We start from the raw sequence: 18,700 nt of genomic DNA on the forward strand, positions 1-18,700 counted from the left end.
GCCAGCTGCCTCCTCTTCTCCTCACTGCCATGCCTCTCTGCATACTTTGGGCAGGATTAGCCCCAGTGAAAGTCAGCACATGATGTCCTTTTAGGGTAAAGAGCAGAAAGGGGATTTATTTGTGTTTGCTGCATAAACATGCAGGCTGATCTCAGCACTGCCCTTATCTCAGTGGGCATCCAGCTTCCACAGAGAGTCCAAAACAGAACAGAGCATGCATAGTGAGATCTGCTGGACAAAAACCCAGGTCTGTTTGAGTGCAAACACATTCATTAGCTGCTTGGGCTGTAGCCCGGACTGCACATAACTTCTCATTCCGATTAGCGAGCACTAACGATCTTCCATGCCAACATCTCCGTGTCTTTGACTTAAAGCCAGGAACCTCACATGTGGGGACTGCATGCTATGCACGAAAATTACTCTGGCCCCAAGCGGAGTAAACGGATCAGTGGAAAGGCTGGCAGGGAATCTGCTTCACAGAGCCGGGCCAAAGTCAGCAGCAGGAAGAGACAGGTCTCAAATCATTGCCCCTAAATAAGCTAATGGCAGCCCTTGTGTACCACCGGCCTCTTTTTATGGTCTAACAAGTGAGTTCGAAACCAGTGAGGCAATAATTGCTCCTGGCCTGCTTGACAGCTTTTGTCTCTATGCGCTTTCCCTTAGTCCTTACCGCAACATAAAATGTTGCCATGGCAACATAAATCGCTGACTAACGAAACTGCTCAGACGGATTCCTCTCTAGATCTCCAGGAAAATCAGAGCTATAAATAAATCGCTGTAAAAAGCAACTGTCACCACAACCAATGCTCTGAAAGCAAACATTTTCTAACACTAGCGTCAGGTACCCCGCCCCAGAGGCCCGAACCACACCTGCCCGAGGCATTTACTCAGCCCAAAGGCAGATTTCCCAGAAGGCAAACTTTCCTGTAATAAAATAAAATAGTAGTAGTTGATTTCTAGCTCTTCTGGGTGAACAGAAAACCTTTGAAATGTGAACTGTCTGCAAATCAAGTGTAACCATCTTGCATCTACAGATGGCCTGAAATAACATCTGTAAGAGAGATGTCAGCTACGTCTTTACCTCAACAGGGGGATGACTCTTAAGTCTATCACAAAAGCCAAGTTTTCCTATCATTTAGCTGTGCAGCTGTTTATGCATTTGTCGCCATTGTGTGCACAAATCAGGCAACTGCATGTGCCCACAGCCGAATAAACAAAGGGCAGAGACCCTGAAAATGCCTGGGACTGTTTTTCTCACTGAGTGATTCTAATAAAGTTTCCTTATATCTAAGGGTCATGCTCTCTCCTCTTTAAGTGCAAGCCTCCCATCATCACTGGGGGAGCTCAGGACCAAAATCACAAGCTTCCACCACCTTTGAAAGTACGTATGTAGCAGGCTGTTAACGTCGGGGCCAGCCACACCAGGGAAATATGATCATATACGCTAAGCCAAATGTATATAATGTACTTGCTGTAGGCTACCTAGTGGGTACCAATGGGCAGCATCTATTCTGTAGAATAGCTACCATGAAATGAGTTGCAAAAAAACTCCATACAGTCAATCAGGACCACCAGGCAAAACTCACGCATTGTACATCACCACCACCCTGGCTGAGTGGAATGAGAATAGCTCTTGCCCTTCATCCATGGATCTCAAAGTCCATCCGTCACACTCCTTAAGCCTCTACCCCACACTACAGCTAAGTATTATTGTGCCTACTTACACAATAAAAAAAAGTGACCCGCCTGCCAAATGCAGCAGCACTGAGAGTCTAGAACAGTGGTTCTCAACCCAAGTTCTGGGACCCCGGGGGGGCTGCAAGCAGGTCGCAGGGCGCCCGCCAAGCAGGGCCAGCATTAGACACACTGGGGCCTAGGGCAGAAAGCCGAAGCCCCACTGCATGGGGCTGAAGCCCGGGGCTCTGAGGGTCTAAGTCTAAGAAATGCAGCTTCCTGGGGGCCCCTGTGGCGTGGAGCTCTGGGCAATTGCTCTGCTTGCTACCCACTAATACCAGCACTGGCTTTTATATGCAGAAAAGCAGTTGTGACGCAGGTGGGCCACGCAGTGTTTATAGCATGTTGGTGGGGGGTGGGCCTCAGAAAGAAAACGGTTGAGAACCCCTGGTCTAGAAATCTTTGCACAGTCACCCCTGGGAAAGCAGGTGCAAAGTAAGGAAATGAGGACAACTCCTGGCTTTAATAATACGTGTTTGGAGAAAAGACTCAAGACATTGAGCTTATTCTCAGCAGTTCAGGGAAGACTTCAAGGTGACCCAATAGGAGTGTTTGGAATTATGCAGAACAAGGTTGAATGACAAGCACAGTGAAAAGGCCAGACGCCCCCAGAGGACACTGAAATAGAACAGGAAAGAAAGAACAAATGATTCAGGCAGGTGGAGAACAATTCAGGCCCAGAGCCTGATCTCGGTTATTCCAAAGTGACCTCAATGAAGCTAATGGAGTTACTCCAGATTTACACCAAGATCAGAGTCTGGCTCATAAGGTGGTTTTTTTAATTACCGCCATTGAAGCAAAATTCCAGTGAAACAGAGACAGCCTATGAATCAGTTTTTGAAAAATCAGTTCTGTGGGGACCAGGTGATCAGCCCTTTGCAGCAGCTCTCCGGTCAGTAGGTGGTCTATGTCCCTGAGGAATGACTCCCCTCTCTTAGCATCTCTCTATCACCATTTACCTGGGCTGGAGGGGGGGGTGGGTGTGGTCCCTATAGCTTAGGATCTGTGCATTATGTACAAAGAGATACTAAAAGTCAAGGCCATTGCAGCCCTCTTTTCAGGAACTGAGAATCTCTTCCCCTGATGGATGTTTGGAGATAAAGGATGTATTTTTTCTTGCTGGTAGATCTAGGGCAGGGGGTCTCAAACTTCATTGCATCACGACCCCCTTATTACAACAAAAATTACTACACAACCCCAAGGAGGGAGGACCGAAGCCTGAGCCCTCCCAAGCCCCACTGTCCCAAGCAGCCCCGGGCGGGAGGCCTGTAGCCTGAGCCTCGCTGCCCCTTGGGCTTCAGCAAGTCTAAGCTAGCCTTGGTGACCCCATTAAAACAGGGTCAGACCCACTTTGGGGTTCCAACCCACAGTTTGAGAGCCACTGATCTAGGGCCTATTGGTGAGAATCCCTTTACATTTTCCTTTCAAAACCCAGCTTATCACTGTTCAAAATGAAGAGAATCAAGTCTTTGTCTAAGAAGGATGGTAACGGTCTGTGGATCCTTTCACTTGTGTCACTGGAGCAAATCCAGCCCTGTTCAGAAGTGATCAGCAACTGCTACAATCTGATAGTTGCTGAACGGCCTATGGAGGTCATTTTCAGGCAGGGGTATTGTTATATCCTTGGGGGCAGCCGGTTTAGGAAGAAATCACTTGAGGCCAGACTGCAGACAGCTAACAAAACCACCATTTTATTTACAGACACAGAGAGCTCACTCAGCCTGCTGAAGCTGGCTGAGCTAACCCATAATAATCTAACTCAGTTGCCATAGCAACAAAAACCATGACAACCAAATACACAACAGGTATGCTTACCCCTGGGGGTACGCAGAGGTCTTTCAGGGGGTTGGTACATCAACTCATCCAGATATTTACCAAGTTTTACAACGGGCTACAGAAAAAGCACTAGCAAAGTCAGTACAAACTAAAATTTCATACAATGACTTGTTTATACTGCTCTATACACATACACTGAAATGTAAACACAATATTTATATTCCAGTTGATTTATATGGTAAAAATGAGAAAGTCGGCAATTTGTCAGTAACAGTGGCTGTGTGACACTTTTGTATTTTTATGTCTGATATTTGTAAGCAAGTAGTTTTTAAGTGAAGTGAAACTTGGGGTATGCAAGACAAATCCGACTCCTGAAAGGGGTCTGGAAAGGTTTAGAGCCATTGCTCTATGGCATGTGACATTAGGGTAGTGGACTCAGCCCTGTTCTCAGTCTCCACATCACAATATGCAATTAGGGCCCACTCCAATCAATGGAAAGACTAATGGGAGTTGTATCAGGCCCTGACTGGCCCCTTGTTGGTCGCTTCAGCAAAGAGGTGGATGCAGAGAAGCTTTAATTTTTGTTGCCTGGGCTCTGTGAATAAAGTGAGCGTAACAGTCTCCTGGCCATCTAGCTGGCACTTCTCACCAGTGTTTCATTCCCTATAAAGCATTTTAAAAGACACTGGCACTGGGGCTTGATGTGCATCCTGTGCTAAAAGGGAGAGTCTTCTCACAGTGGTACAGGCTGGGTTGTAAACACCAGCAGAAAGCTACAAAATACTTTGGGCACCTCTACCTTCCACCCACCCATCCATCCACGATGGTGTCAGCAGCTGCATACAGCAAACCTGGGCAGCAGCCATCAAGTGCTAGCACCAGAATTCACAGCAAATAGCGGGGGAAGCTGTCATGATTTTTCCCCATGGCAAGCAGTGACAAAAGACAGTGCATGCTTTTTAGAACATGCTTATCCATATGTGCACAATGGCATCATTGTCAGGCCCTGCCTTATTATTTTAAAACAAACACCTGACAAAGGCCCCAGTTTACAATGGCCCCTCAACTTTGCTCCCTCCACACCTGCACTCTGAGACACGAGCACTTGCACGCACAGATGATTTCACATGCAAGGCCCATTTCTCCCAATGAGGGGATGATGCATGGGAAACACTAACACACGCATTTACCACTGTTTGAATCTGCCAAAGGTGCACATACAGGTGTTGTGCACAGAAGTGTTTGCAGGTGTAAAATCGCATGATGCAATCGGCAGCTGGTGTGAAGGACGGGAAAAATGGAAAGTGGACATGGGGCACAAATGTTTGTACAGCACCTCGCACGATGGAGCCTCAGTCCCTATTTGGGAACCCTTAAGTGCTACTCAAACTCGTAATAAAAACATAGGCCCAAAATTGTGTTTAAAAGCAAAGACATCAGACAATTCAGCCCCAAAGATGTATTTTAAAAGGATCCTGATGCCAGTAGCCCACAAGAAAGCATTTACAGTTCTTCATTGTATGGATAAACGGTTGACACAAAACCAATATTAACACATTTCCATGGCAAAGGGAAAATTAAACTTACCACGCACAGCCTCCAGAGCAGCCATCTAACCATTTTTCAGTTTAAAAGAATCAACTGAGCAGCAAGGAAAGGAAGCAAGTCATCACCATCAGGTAATTAATCAGTTGATCAGCCGAAAACCAACAAGATGTTATGACAGTCAAAAGCATTTGTTGATTGCACTGTGCTCCACAGTCAGAAGCCCTAGATCTCTCCTAGAGCAATCACAAACTATTATTGCCTCGAATACAGTCTGGCCTGTCAACACAACTGATGTATCAGAAGCTGATAACTATTCAATTTATCACTCTCAGATTAGAGATGGAGCGGGGGGGGGAGGGGGGGAGAAACAGCAATGAATAAATAGTTCGTGCTAACCCATCAGCTAATGCTGCTGCACAGCAGAGCTAGGATAGGCTCTAAAAATAATAATATAATCAGCATATGGCCAGAAAGATTACTGGGTCTTTGGGAAAATAAATGTTAAACTACTCATGGTGTATGGGGGAAAAAGTAAAACTATTAAAAGCAACATCAGACAGAGAAATAATCTGTGCTTATTTCTGGCCCCGCAGACCCTATCCCCTAAAGGCACCAAGAAACAGACCTGTTTGAGAAAAGTAAACATTTGTTTAAAAATAGGAACCAAGTGAGAGACTCCAGATTTTCTTTTTTTTAAGTTATGTAAATATGTATGGAATTGTCTGTTCCTGCAGTAACTGATAAGGCAAAGCAGAGAGAAAATCCACTCAGTTCCCAGCATTCATTCTCTTCTCCGGCTACTTCACACGGTCACAGGGCTGGATGCAGCACTAACCCACTGGAACCTTCCTTAAACTGCCTGAGTTGAGGCTCTCAGTTTAAAAGGGGAATTTGAATAAACCCCTGGTCAACTTCATTCCAAAAATGTTATTTCTGCCATCAGCTGGTGCTCCAAAAAACACGCAGTGGTTATCACAAGCGCTGGCTTCTTCTGGGCCCCGGGGGTATTCCATATCCCCTTTCTGCCCCAGACCCTGCTCCCCCACCCCTTCCCCCAAGCCTCCACCCTCGTCCCGCCCCCGCTTTACCCCGCCCCACCTCCTCCCACCCAGTTCCCCCTTGTCCCCTGAGCACACCTCACTCCCCAGCCCTGGAGCGCCCAGGGAGTCAGCGCCTATGGTGGTTATACCAAGGAATTGGCTGGTGCCCGCTAGAAGCTGACAGATGTTTCAGTAACATGAAGCACAGCTCAGACCCAGCCAGGGGAAGAATTCAGATTTCACTTGCTGAGCGTTAGAGCTGAGGTAATTCCCCTCCCCCATTTATTAAAGGAATAGGTTAAGGCCACGATTTTCAAATACGGGTGCTCCTACATCCTTCCCTAGCCTGGAGAGGAAAGCTGGGCCAATGTTTCAATCATTAGCCTGGGGCATGGGTTCAACTCCCAGCTCTGCCAGATTCCCTGGGTGACCTCAGGCAGGTCACTTTGGTCCAGGTCCTAAAAGGTATCTTGGTACCTAACTCTCATTGAGATCACAATGGGAGTTGGGGGCCTCAATCCCTTTGAGGATCTGGGCCATAAACTGTCTATGCCTCTGTTCTCCCCCTGTAAAACAGGGATGAGCATAAATTCCCCACCTCACAGGGGTGTTGTAAGACTAAATGCATTAAAGGATTGTGAAGTATTTAGATACAATTCTGCTGGGGGGCATCTAGGTACCTTAGATAGTTATTTAGGCCCAGATTTTTAAAAGTATTTAGGCATTGCTGTGCTCAGCATCACAATGCCGAACTGATTTAGAAGCCTCTACTTAATTTTTAAAGCGATTTAGGTGCTTGGGAGCCATTGACATAGCTAAAAGTATTTAGGTGTTGCTGTGCTTCAGCAATCTGGGCTTTCGGAGACAGATTTTTCAAGGGCTGAGAATTCAGCAGCTCCCATTTACTTAGAAGCCCCATTTTTGAACACCTCTTTTTGAAAATCTTGTCCTTACACTTCTGTGTATTTGAATAAGTGCCAGGAACTCCAACAGAAGCAAATCTCAGGAAACTGACCAAAATTGGCTAACACAAAACTTTGTAAGATACTTACTAAACCAGGCTTTTGCTACAGCATAGGAAAACTGCATTCTGTCTGGGCTTTGTGCGTCTCAGCAACAGCGCAAAAAAAACCTCATCTCACCATCTCTCCCAGCATGAGGTCCTGACAAGTTCAGATTTACTTAGGAGCTGTTTCTGAGAGGGCTGTGTGTCAAATCTGTTTCACTTCTCTGTTGCAGGGGGAAAAAAAAAAAAAAAGACAAGGACTTCTTTGAGCTAGAGGCTCCCAATTTATTTATTACAACACTAATCGAGTGACAAGGAGAAAGCACCAAAATACAGGAACACAAAGAGGTGATGACTTGGCAGATAAAACTACTGTCTGTAACAAACAGATGGGAGTATTAGACAGAGAATTCCACCTGACCCATACAAAACCTTGGCAAATGTATGCACACAGCACCCCCTGCAGATCCATAATTACCTGCAAATCTCTGGATTTAGTTCTCAACAATTTGTATGTGATTTCCCCACCCACATCTATTCTACTCCTGCACAGCAGACACTCACATCCAGAATTGCTGGCATTCACAGGGATGTCCAATCCATTATGAGCAAATCAGCAGTAGCCAGGGGTAGATTTTAAGCTGTATTCCCATACGCATGCAGAGCAACCCTGTGAGACAGAGCAGAAATCTGGACCCATTATTCTTGGAGAGAAGAAACTGAGAAAAAAAGGCAAAGAGAAAATTCCATCCCAGCTGGTCCCTCTCAGACTGGCTAACCAGTTTCCTATTGGACTCCCGTGGAACCAGCAGGGCTCAGCTGCCTTCAATCCCTATTATAAAGGATGTGTCTGCTAAACAGACTTACATTATTAACATTGTCTATAGTAGAAGCATTTTAGCTCCTGCATCAATATGCTCTAGTTCAAGAGATTATTCTGATTGGAGTAGCTAAATAAGCAAAATCGCTACCCAGATTAATGAAAAACTGCTTTAAATTATGAGAGTCAATTTTCCACCCTCACTGTCTTGTGACTATATATGCTAAAGGCAGCTGTTAGCTCAGCCACCCTCTCCTCCCTTCACCACAGAAACTGTCATTTATGGTTCTAAATAGCAGTAATGCTCTACAAGCATGCAATGCCCTCCCAACCTGGTAATGATTTATGGTAATGTTAGAGTATTAATTAGGCTCTTGCTATTGGGCATTGAACTAACAAAGCCATATTTTAAATGCTGCAGGAAATTATTGCTTAAATATTTCCTCTGCCTAGTTGACTGCTATTTGCTGAAGAAGCATGAGGAATTGCTGCTCTTGCCACTAACTAGCTTGAAGCAGTGATTAAGAGCTGAAACTATTTTACTCCTGAGGGAATTCTGCACCACTGCACAATGCAGGATTTTGCAGAAGTTAATGTGTGCACAGAATTTCCTTTTATCCCCACAAATAGGCTGCAGAGATATTGGCTGCCACTAGGGGCAGCTGGACCCAGCTCAGAAATAGAAAACAAGGCCAGGGGGAAGGAAGTGGAGGGTTCCCAGCACACCCTGAAGGAAGGTGGTGGCGGTGGTGGCATACAGGAAATCCCATGGAAGCCCAGAACCAGGCATTTCTCCCCCAGGATCCCTGAGCTCTAGGTGGGTAGGGGTGAAAGTAACTTAAAGGGACTTACTAGTACGCAGGGCAGCCGGGGTCCTGGCAAGGTGTGGGGGGCAGCACTGAAGGGGCAGGGCTGGGGCCAGACTCCCCGAGCCATTCCTTCAGCACTGCCTGGCCTATACTGCCCAGGGCTCCGTTGGCAATTTAAAGGGACCAGGGCTGGGGCTGCTGCCAGGAGCTCTGCTTGTATGGTCGGTTGTGTACCGGCGGCCACATTCTTACCAGTATGCCATACCAGACCGGCTTACTTTCACCTCTGGTAGGGAGTGAGTGTCTGGGACGGGGAGGGTCCCATGGCTGAACTCAGGGGGTAGGGTCAGAAGAGTGTCTGAGCACCTGGCTGGGCTGGGGGCACACAGGAACTGGACTGCTGATGGGGTTTCTTTAACTCTCTACTCTAGGGGGATTTTTTTTATGGATCTGTATTGTTACAGACATACCAGTACTTGCTGACAGGTATTTTGAAATAAATTAATAAAATAATTGACACTGATGCAATTTAGTTATTTTGACATACAATTTGCAGAATTTTTAATTTTTTAGCACAGAATTCCTCCAGGAGTACTATTTGCCCCCTGGCCAATACAGCTCACTTAATAGTTCATACATGCTTAATACAATGAACTAGTTACAGGTCTGCATTGGCCAGGACATTGCAGACATGTTACCTTACAGCTGTGGAAAGGTAAGCCTGCTCCTCTGGGTTCTAATGAATATGGCATGAGAATTGTTTTTAGAAACACTCACCTCTAATGTTCACACCTGCTGCATTACTCCCCTACACTAGCACATCAATAGCAGCTATTTTCCCCAAGCCTGCAGTTTGAATGGAGTCCTACCACTCTAGACACAGCTAGTTAATGAACATATTCCAGGTCTTAGTATCAGCTCTGAAGAATGCATGTGCATTGCGGCAGGAATACAGAAGTGCTACCAGCTTATTTATCCACACATAGCCAGACCCTGGTGGAGTCATCAGTTCAACCAATGCCAAACAATGCCAGGGCTGACCCCAGCTACCCTAACCCAGCTGCTTCTGGCTTGCAGCTAAACATCACTCAGCCAGGATTATTGTGTGGCACATAGCAATCATGCCAGAGGGAGAATAGCTGTCATCTTCCTAAAGGAACAACACAGCAGCCTCACCTGAGACTCCGCTTCATCACACAGGACAAAGTAGTTAGGATTTTTGTATCTTGTGGTAAATCACTGCACACTAGAACAGGCTGACAGCAGTTAAGAGGGGAAACAAAACAGATTTTTACTACTACTGCTTAATATAATCAATGGTATCAGAATATGTAAATTAGATGTACAGGAGAGCTGCCAGATATCCCATGGCTCTAACTGCCACCCTGACTGTGACTTTTTCCTGCTTTAGTGATTTCCTGTTAGTAAGCACTATATGCATCTGTATTAAAGGTAGCCTGGGAGGTCTGAGACAAAATGTCAGCAAGATGGAGGTAGAAAGCTGCAGCATTTAAATGCCTCCATTTCACTAAAGAAATGGTTCTACAAGCCAGAACTGGCAAATGCAGTCACTAAATACAGTGAAACCCTGCTATAACACAATGATTGGGGTCCAAAAATTTGATCGTGATAAATGCAGGGTCACGGTATAGCAAAGTTCACCATTTCAAGCCAGTCAATTTCTCTTAGGCAGAAAATGACTTGCGTTTGCGAACTGCCCATAACAGTAACTGAAAAGGTCCAGCGCAGTGGGGGCTCTCAGCCATGCAGCGAGAGAGGGAAATACTTGGGGAGAGTAGGGGAGACATGCAAGGGGCAGAGGAAGAGCAAGGAGCAGCTGGGGAGGAGAATGGCTCTTCTCACCAAAAGAAGAAGTGGGGGTAGGGGAGAAGAGGCAGTGGGGAAGGCACATTCCATTCCATTCCCCCCCCCCCCCCCCACTCCTTCAGCAGTGCTCCAGCCTATTTTTCCTTTTTTGCGCTTCTGCATTGCTCCGGACACTTTTTTTTTTGCTTGGGGCTACCGGAGCCACCTTATGATCACGTTATAGCCGAGTTTGTTATTTCGGGACTTGTTATAGTGGGGCTTCCCTGTATGTTGTCACCTTCCTCCTGACAGACTGACAGGATGAGCAGAGGCAACAGAGCTAGATTCCCCTTGATTTATGAGGGGACTGACCCTAGACCTCTCTCTGAAGGGCCTTGGATTTCAGAACAAGTTTTTCTCTCAGTTCTGAAGTCACCTGGCTGCATTTACAGAACAGAGCTCTTAAGGGGGAATGAGATTTAGGCAGAGTTGTGTAGGTTTAATTTTGTTTTGTAATTTATAGCAGCAATTAGCCTTGAAGGGACCTAGTTTTATTTCTGTGCAAGTCAAAAGAAATGAGGGAAGAGTGCAGCAACTGCTTAGAATGCCTTCAGGCTAGCTTCTCCACTCCAACTCAAGGGGTAGAGATACAAACAGATCCAGCTAAAAAAGGGAGACTACCACCCCCATGGCACTGTTCTCTTCTGAGACACTCCACACTGGTCTTTCTCCCCATTCAACTGGAAAGGAAAAGCCGGCAACTGGTGCTCTGCAGTATGCCCGCCCTTACTAAGCGCTATCTGCTCTGAGGCTTAGTCTACACATGGAAGTTCTATCAGCGTAGCTGCATTGGTCAGGGGAGTGAAAAAACTACATCAGAGATGTTATAGCTCCCCACATTCAGGGAGGTTGCTACAGCAACAGAAAAACCCTTTGCCAGCATAATTACATACCCTTAACCAATACCATGTGTCAGAAGCAGGGAGATGAGGGAACCAAGACACTAAGAACACAAGGCTTCACCACAAGTCTGGCTACAACAGCAGCCCCAAAGCATGCAAACCACCTGGTGCTGGATAAAAACAAGGAGTCCGGTGGCACCTTAAAGACTAAGATTTATTTGGGCATAAGCATTTGTGGGTTTAAAAACCTCACTTCAGAGGCATCTGTTAATCTTTAAGGTGCCCCCAGACTCGTTTTTGTGGATACAGACTAACACGGCTACCCCCCGATACCGGTGCAGGATGAATTACCAGCTCTAAGGCAGTACATACTGACTAGGCCCCAGAACCTTGTTCTTTAGGGTTTTTTTACGGCAACTGAGGCTCTGGCTCTGGCTCTCCTAAGTTGCCAGTAAGCAACACCTACCTTCCCAAGTGCATGTATCTGATGACCATCCAGATCTGTAAAGTAAATAGCCCAACAAAACCTAAATAGCTTTTAGAGCACCCCACCACCGTGTCAGAATCTCATGCAAAGTAGGTTTTAAGAAAGGCCTCTCCAAGGAGGATGATTGAGGGGTAGTTTTATTTGTCTGAAAACAACCTGAGAGTTGGGTATTTTCCCCAATTTAAACCATTTAAAAGCTTCTCAAGATACTGGCATCACCTTATGCCTGGGGTCTGCATTCAACCATGTCTAGAACAGGCTATCAAGGTATTTTGTCATCTCCACAACTGTGGTATTGAACACCTCAAACACTAATGGATTTTTCTTCACAACATAGGGAAGCATAATCCCTATTTTACACATGGGGTGCTGAGGCCAGGAGATCAAATGACTTGGCTAAGATCCAACAGGAAATCTGCTTAGCACAGCTCAGATTTGAACCCTGATGTCTAGAGACCCAGGCTCTGCTTAACCACACGACCTTCCCATTCATATACAGAAGCACACACTTCAATCCATTTAAGAAGTTACCTCAGTAATTTTAATGATTTTTAGTACATTATCTTCCACATTACAGCAGTGGGTTGAACCCAGCTTGCATGGAGGTGAACAGCTATTATGGACACAAAAACATTTCACATAGTATGTTACTGCATAAAAAGACATCAAGATCCATAGATGGTCAATCCCTTCCAATGAAATAGCTCATGAGTTTTGAGGCAATAAATTACTAAAGCCCCTAGGCATCTTAAGGAGGCAGGACATGCAGTATTTCTTACTCCACACAGAAAGAGGGAAGCTTGACCATGAAGTCATTGCAGAGCAATGTGGACAACAGCTTAGACTCGGGATATTTTGCTGTCACTTTGGCAAATGTTCGCAATATTAACAGAACTTGCTGCTACTTCACAGTGCAACTTCTGCTCCGTGCTGACATTGACAACTCCTTCACCTGTCAAGGGAAAGTCAAGATTTAGTCATATGAACTCTGCCTATTTTACAGACCATTAAAAGCAGTTCTTGTCGCTTTGCACTTCTAGAGTGACACATGGGAGTCTAAGCCAGGACTCAACCTTGTGTGTTTGTGTTCTCCACAAGCTAGAATAAGGAACAGCTACTTCTCTCTCCCTATCAGAGCATTTTAAGACCCAATGCAGCTACAGCAGTAAATGCAAACTTAGTACAGCAAGACACTCACATAAATCTGCTTTTTCAGTTCATTATGTTTAAAGCTTTTGGAAAAATTAAGACACAACCGTTTGCTTCTTCACAACAGATTGAACTTTTCAGTCCCCTGTTTTAAGATATTGTTGTTTCCCAAGATAAAACAAACAAGAAAACCAGGGCCATTTTCTGGGCTTGATGAAGGGAAGCGTATAAAGGAGGCAAACACCTTGAATGAAGAGTTGAGGCACACAATAATGATCTTCAACAAAAGCTCTTTTTACTCACTAAAGTTAAATTTGCTGTTAAGATCAGTTTCAAGGTAATTTTGACTAAATATCATCCTTTTCCCCTCTTAATTGAGCTTTCCACCCACAAGTCCTGTGACATGAGCACTAATCACTAAAGGGGATTTAAATCGAGATGTCTAATTCCCATCGATTTCAATGAGAATTAAATGGTAAGTGCTTTGGAAAATCTCACTAGGCACCTCTCTGCATCTTTAGGGATCTAATAACTTTTTAAAACCTGACCCATCTTCAGTCTTTCAGGCTGGATGGGACCTTAAGTACTAACAAGTCTGCTGATGACCCACCCACAAACACATCATAAACAAGTGAAAAGAGCAGAAACCCCAGCCATACCCCTCCCCCCAAAATAAATTCAGTCACTTAACACAGCAGTAATAGCACACAAGCTATTTTTACAGTCAGCTATGCCAATGACCTACATTTTGTTTTAGACTGGTACAGTCGTCTCTGCAGGGCCCATAAAAACATGGATTGTGGTCAATATTGATCAGTTAGAATCATAGAATCTCAGGATTGGAAGGGACCTCAGGAGGTCATCTAGTCCAACCCCCTGCTCAAAGCAGGACCAATCCCCAACATGTCCAGGTTTTGGTCCCCCCCCCCCCCAAAACCTTTCTTCAGATATCAGGTTTTCAAAACTTTTTATCATTTTTGTTGCTCTCCTCTGGACTCTCTCCAATTTGTCCATCTCTTTGGACAAAATGATATTAGCCTTTATTTATTTATTTATTTATTTTACACACACAACCGCAATAGCGGCCTCATATGCCATTTGTGATCCCCTAGACCCCCCTGCCTAGCCAGTTATTCCCCATTTTGTAGTTGTGCAGCTGATTTTTTCCTTAAGTGTAGTACTTTGTGCTTGTCTTTACTAAGTTTCATCTTGTTTGATTTGCACCAATTCTCCAATTTGTCAAAGTTGTTTTGAATTCTAAACCTGTCCTCCAAAGTGCTAGCAACCCTTCCCAGTTTGGTGTCATCCACAAATTTTATAAGCATAACCTCCACGCCGTTATCCAAGTCATCCATAAAAACGTTGACTACTACTAGACCCAGGACTGTTACCCACAGGATCCACTAGATATCTCCTCCCAGTTTGATAGCAAACCATTGATAACTATTCTGAGTACAGTCTTTCAACCAGTTTCGCATCCAATTTATACTGTCACCTAGAATACATTTCCCTAATTTGCTTACAAGACTGTCATGTGAGACTGTCAACAGCCTTACTAAAAATCATGATTGTTACACATGTTGGTGACTATATATAAACTATCTTCAAGCGTTATGGAGATGTGTGCAAAGAGCACCCTCAATTGCTGCCTGCCTTCAAAAGTAGTCTACATTTATGTGCAATCATTTTGGGCATGGAGCACGATATATATGTATTTACACAGCAACATGAACAGGGAAAGCATCTCTGCATCTGTGGAATCAGACAGCCTGGCTAAAATGCAAGTTTTGGTCAGCATTGCCGATCTGATGGGGAAAAAAGTTTGAAGTCATCACATTCCACAGAATGACATGCCTTTCAGATTGTCAAACACTTTTTCCCCCCCAAAAAAAATTAAAGCCCAGTTTACCTTAAGAAGATTCTCAAGTCTATGTCTATGGACAACGTAATAGTCCCTGCAGGAGAGAGATATTGTACAGGAGAATTAATTGACTTTCAAGGGCTGCTGGCATTTAAAATATTCAGTCTGCATCTTATAAAGGTTATGATCTACAGAGCAGCAAGTGGGTGCTTTGAATGACAAAGGATTTTATAGTCCACATTGAGTGCCACTAGTTCTTAGCAATTCAGTTAGATTACAAGTATCAAATTATGAAACAATTTTAACAGCAATACAGGAGAAAAGACTTACTGCTTTATGCCATCAATAAATCCACGCAATGAATTATCTAGTCATTATCTGAACAAAACCTTTCTATTAGGACTTGAGATCACAAATGTGAACACTACAGAGTACATCTTTATGCACACAGCACACTTCCATGCTGCAAAATTTGCCTTTACGCTATATACAGCTGCACTAGCTATCACATGCCCTGGCTGTCTGCACAGCCATAATGGCCCTGAAAGTTCTGTACCTGGCACCACCATCATCATAAGTCTGGTTCCGTAAACTGTTACGCAATGCTGGTAACTAGGCCACACAGGTTACTCTAAACCTGGGAAACTCACATTGGCTTTGCTGTTCACTTTTATTTATAGACTTGGACAGAGCCACTATGGAGCTATTTGGGCATAAGCTTTCATAGGTAAAAAAACCCTCTTCAGGTGCATGGATCTGAAGAAGTGGAGTTTACCCATGATAGCTTATGCCCAAATAAATCTGTCTTTAAGGTGCCACTGGACTCATTTTTATGGATACAGATTAACAGGACTATCTCTGATATTACTTCTGGTCCCCTGCTCATTCTATCATTTACCCATCCCATTCCATGACAAACCATTAAGCTATCACAATGGATCTGCCTAACAAGATGCAAGAGAGACAAGGTGGGTGAGGTAGTATCTTTTATTGAACCAACTTCTGTTGGTGGGACAGACAAGCTTCCAAGCTTCACAGAGCTCCTCAGGTCTCCACAGAAGACAACACACACCAGCAGCAAACCCTTTCCTTCCACCCTTGACTGGCCTGCATTTCATGGGTCGTGCATTTGCAGACATTTCTCAATGCTCCCCGACTTCCACAAATGTTCCTCACTCATGGACCATTTGCAAAGCTTAATGACCCCCCAATCAATTATGTGCCCACTGCCATCCAGCAACCTGAGCAATGGTGGATTGGCTGGGCCCTGGCTTTTTGTGTTCCTCACCACTGGACATGCACTGCTGTTTACTCGCAGTATTTGCCACCTAAGGCTGGCAGACTTGGTCAGCAACAGACAACTGGGGGAAATGGAGGGACACGATATTTCTGCAGAAAGGACGCATCCAAAGCAAAAGGGCTTTTTTTTTTAAATGATACCTAAATAGAATGTTTAAAAGCAAAGGCTGCAGTCACTCCTACTTGGGAGGCACTATGCACCAACTTCTAGCCTGAGAGGCGGATGGATTAAATGTCTGTCTTGACTATTAGAGCGTAAACTCTTCAGGGCAGCATCTGTCTACTATTGTTTGTACAGGGACTAGCATAATGGGGCCCCATTCTCAATTGGCCCTTATGCACTACCATAATTAATAATAAGTAAGTGGGATACACGACTGGGTTTAAAGCCAGTCTCTCCCTTGTAGGGAGAAGTTATTTGAGATTGCTGTCCGATACTGAAAGATGTTTATTCAGAAACTTACCACTCTCCCCTATTAATGGCTCACAAATGGCTTGTTAACCAGGGCAGTGGCCTCTCTTTCCAAGTCTGCTTCAGGTCACCATGTCACCTTTCTCTCAGTGAGCCAGGTCTCCCAGGCTCATGCTGCTCCACCTTGCTGCCATGGACCTAAAAAGTTCAAAGCCATGGGGTGGGATTAATGGGGCGGGGAGAGGAGGAGGAGGAGGAGAAGAAAGAGGAGGGAGGGAGGGAAGGAGAAGGGGCCATTCCCTGATGGTGTATCAGACTGAATCTGGCTAAAGCAATGAAAAATCAACACCGTCGCTCTGATGGGGAAAAAAGTTTAGTCATCATGTACACCAGCGAGATCTCGAATGAGCTAGAGGAGGAAGTACCAGGGCAGCATGCAAATGACACCCTAGTTTGCATGCAGTTTCAGCAAGACAGACACATGTGACCTATGTAGCTGACTGGTTATCTGCACATTAGGTTGGCATACAACTGTGCAAATACTCCTTAGGGTGACTTGTTAAAAAAAGTGCACCAGTTACATGTTTCAGCCAGAAAACTGTGAGCATCTAGCATCCATCTAAATTAGAGACTGCAGCACCTTAGATGTTACAGGGGTAGGTGCTATGCAAGCTTTAGAGGAGCCAGTTGTTTGGTCACATGCGGGGAAGGGAAAAAACATGCTGAGAAACAGGGGGAAGAAATGAAACGGCAGCATTATAGGAGCAGATAAGGTTGGTGAAAGAGCAGCACTTTAAGCCTAAGATAGCAAAGGGAGACTAGGATATTGGACCGAGAAAGTGGCAAAAAGGACGCAAAATAAGAGTGGCTTACATCTGCTGGCTGGGGCAATGGTGGTTTGGGGTGTGACAATTTACCATGGAGGGGGCCATACAGAGCATTAAGCTACTTAGACTGTAAACTCTTTGGGGGCAAAACCATTTTTATTCTCTCTGTACCATGACTGCTTAGTCCACCAAGTTAGCACACTACAGCCACCCCCACCTGGGCTGCCCTAAGCAAAGCTTCACACAGTATTTACATGCAGGCACCAAGAAACGAACTCGTAAAACAGCAGCGAAGGGTATTTATTGCTAGACGGACTTACCGCTGCCTCCTCCACGAGGGTCACAAGGGGCAATGGACACAGTGGGTTCATAACCGGAGCAGCGGTGCTTCCCGCTGGCTCTCTCCTGGGGCCGCGCCTGGCATCGCTCTACCAGGCCGGATCTCCAGCACATGTTGCTCGCTCCTGCTTGCCGGACCTGAGAAGCAGAAGAGCGAAAAGGCGAAAGAGAGTCAGCCTCGCTGACCAGCCGGCGGGAGCGAAGCAAAGGCCGCCTCCCCGGGCTGGCGCATCAGACACAATCTGGCTTAGAGCAGCGAAATCAACACTGTCGCTCTGATGGGGAAAAAAGCTTTAGTCATCACGTGCACCAGCGAGCCCCCGGGCTGGGGAGCGGAGAGCGGCCAACCCGGGCAGCGGCCACACGCTCCCGGGCCCTCTTCCAGGGGGAGCGACAGTACGCTGGGGAACGCGGGAGCGGCCTGGAGGGCAGACGCGCACCCCGAGGGGCAGCCGGCTCCCCGCCGCCCCTCCAGAGGGGACACCCCTCAATACAGGCCGAGGACAGCAGTAGGGGCTGCGAGGCACTGCTGGAGCTGGACAGGGGGAAGCCACCGGCGCGGATGGCCGCGGATGGCATTGGATTGTACGCATCCCCCACAAGCCACTCACCGTTACTCTCAGCGAAGGGAACGGAAAAGGGCACGTCTGCTTGCAGCGCGCCCTTATATAGCGGACAGTGCCTGACTGCGCATGCTCCACGCACGGGTACCTGGGAAACGTAGTCCCAGAGGAGCTGTCTGTGTCGGGCCATGCTCGTTTCACCACGCCGGGGCTCACGTGTCTGGGCGCTCCCTCTCCGCTGGCCAGCCAGACACAGAAAGGCTGAGCGGCTGTGCAACCCACGACCGCCTGCCCACGGTTTGTAGGAGCAGGAGATGGGCCT

General features: G+C 45.9%; 1 long non-coding RNA gene and 3 other non-coding genes across 4 annotated transcripts; all 4 read right to left on the reverse strand.

The window, feature by feature from the left end:
- Positions 1–12,446: 12,446 nt before the first annotated feature.
- LOC123348932 lies at positions 12,447–18,536 on the reverse strand. Its single transcript, XR_006573284.1, has 5 exons — positions 18,427–18,536; positions 17,797–17,953; positions 16,702–16,847; positions 14,987–15,032; positions 12,447–12,880 (listed from the first exon to the last, which is right to left on the reverse strand). It is a non-coding gene; the product is annotated as an uncharacterized LOC123348932 (long non-coding RNA).
- On the reverse strand, positions 14,829–14,922 carry LOC123348981. Its single transcript, XR_006573296.1, has one exon. It is a non-coding gene; the product is annotated as a small nucleolar SNORD12/SNORD106 (small nucleolar RNA).
- On the reverse strand, positions 16,952–17,043 carry LOC123348986. Its single transcript, XR_006573301.1, has one exon. It is a non-coding gene; the product is annotated as a small nucleolar SNORD12/SNORD106 (small nucleolar RNA).
- LOC123348987 lies at positions 18,038–18,129 on the reverse strand. Its single transcript, XR_006573302.1, has one exon. It is a non-coding gene; the product is annotated as a small nucleolar SNORD12/SNORD106 (small nucleolar RNA).
- Positions 18,537–18,700: the final 164 nt, after the last annotated feature.

Source organism: Mauremys mutica, chromosome 13 (genome assembly GCF_020497125.1).
Source record: "Mauremys mutica isolate MM-2020 ecotype Southern chromosome 13, ASM2049712v1, whole genome shotgun sequence".
Taxonomy (NCBI): domain Eukaryota; kingdom Metazoa; phylum Chordata; order Testudines; family Geoemydidae; genus Mauremys; species Mauremys mutica.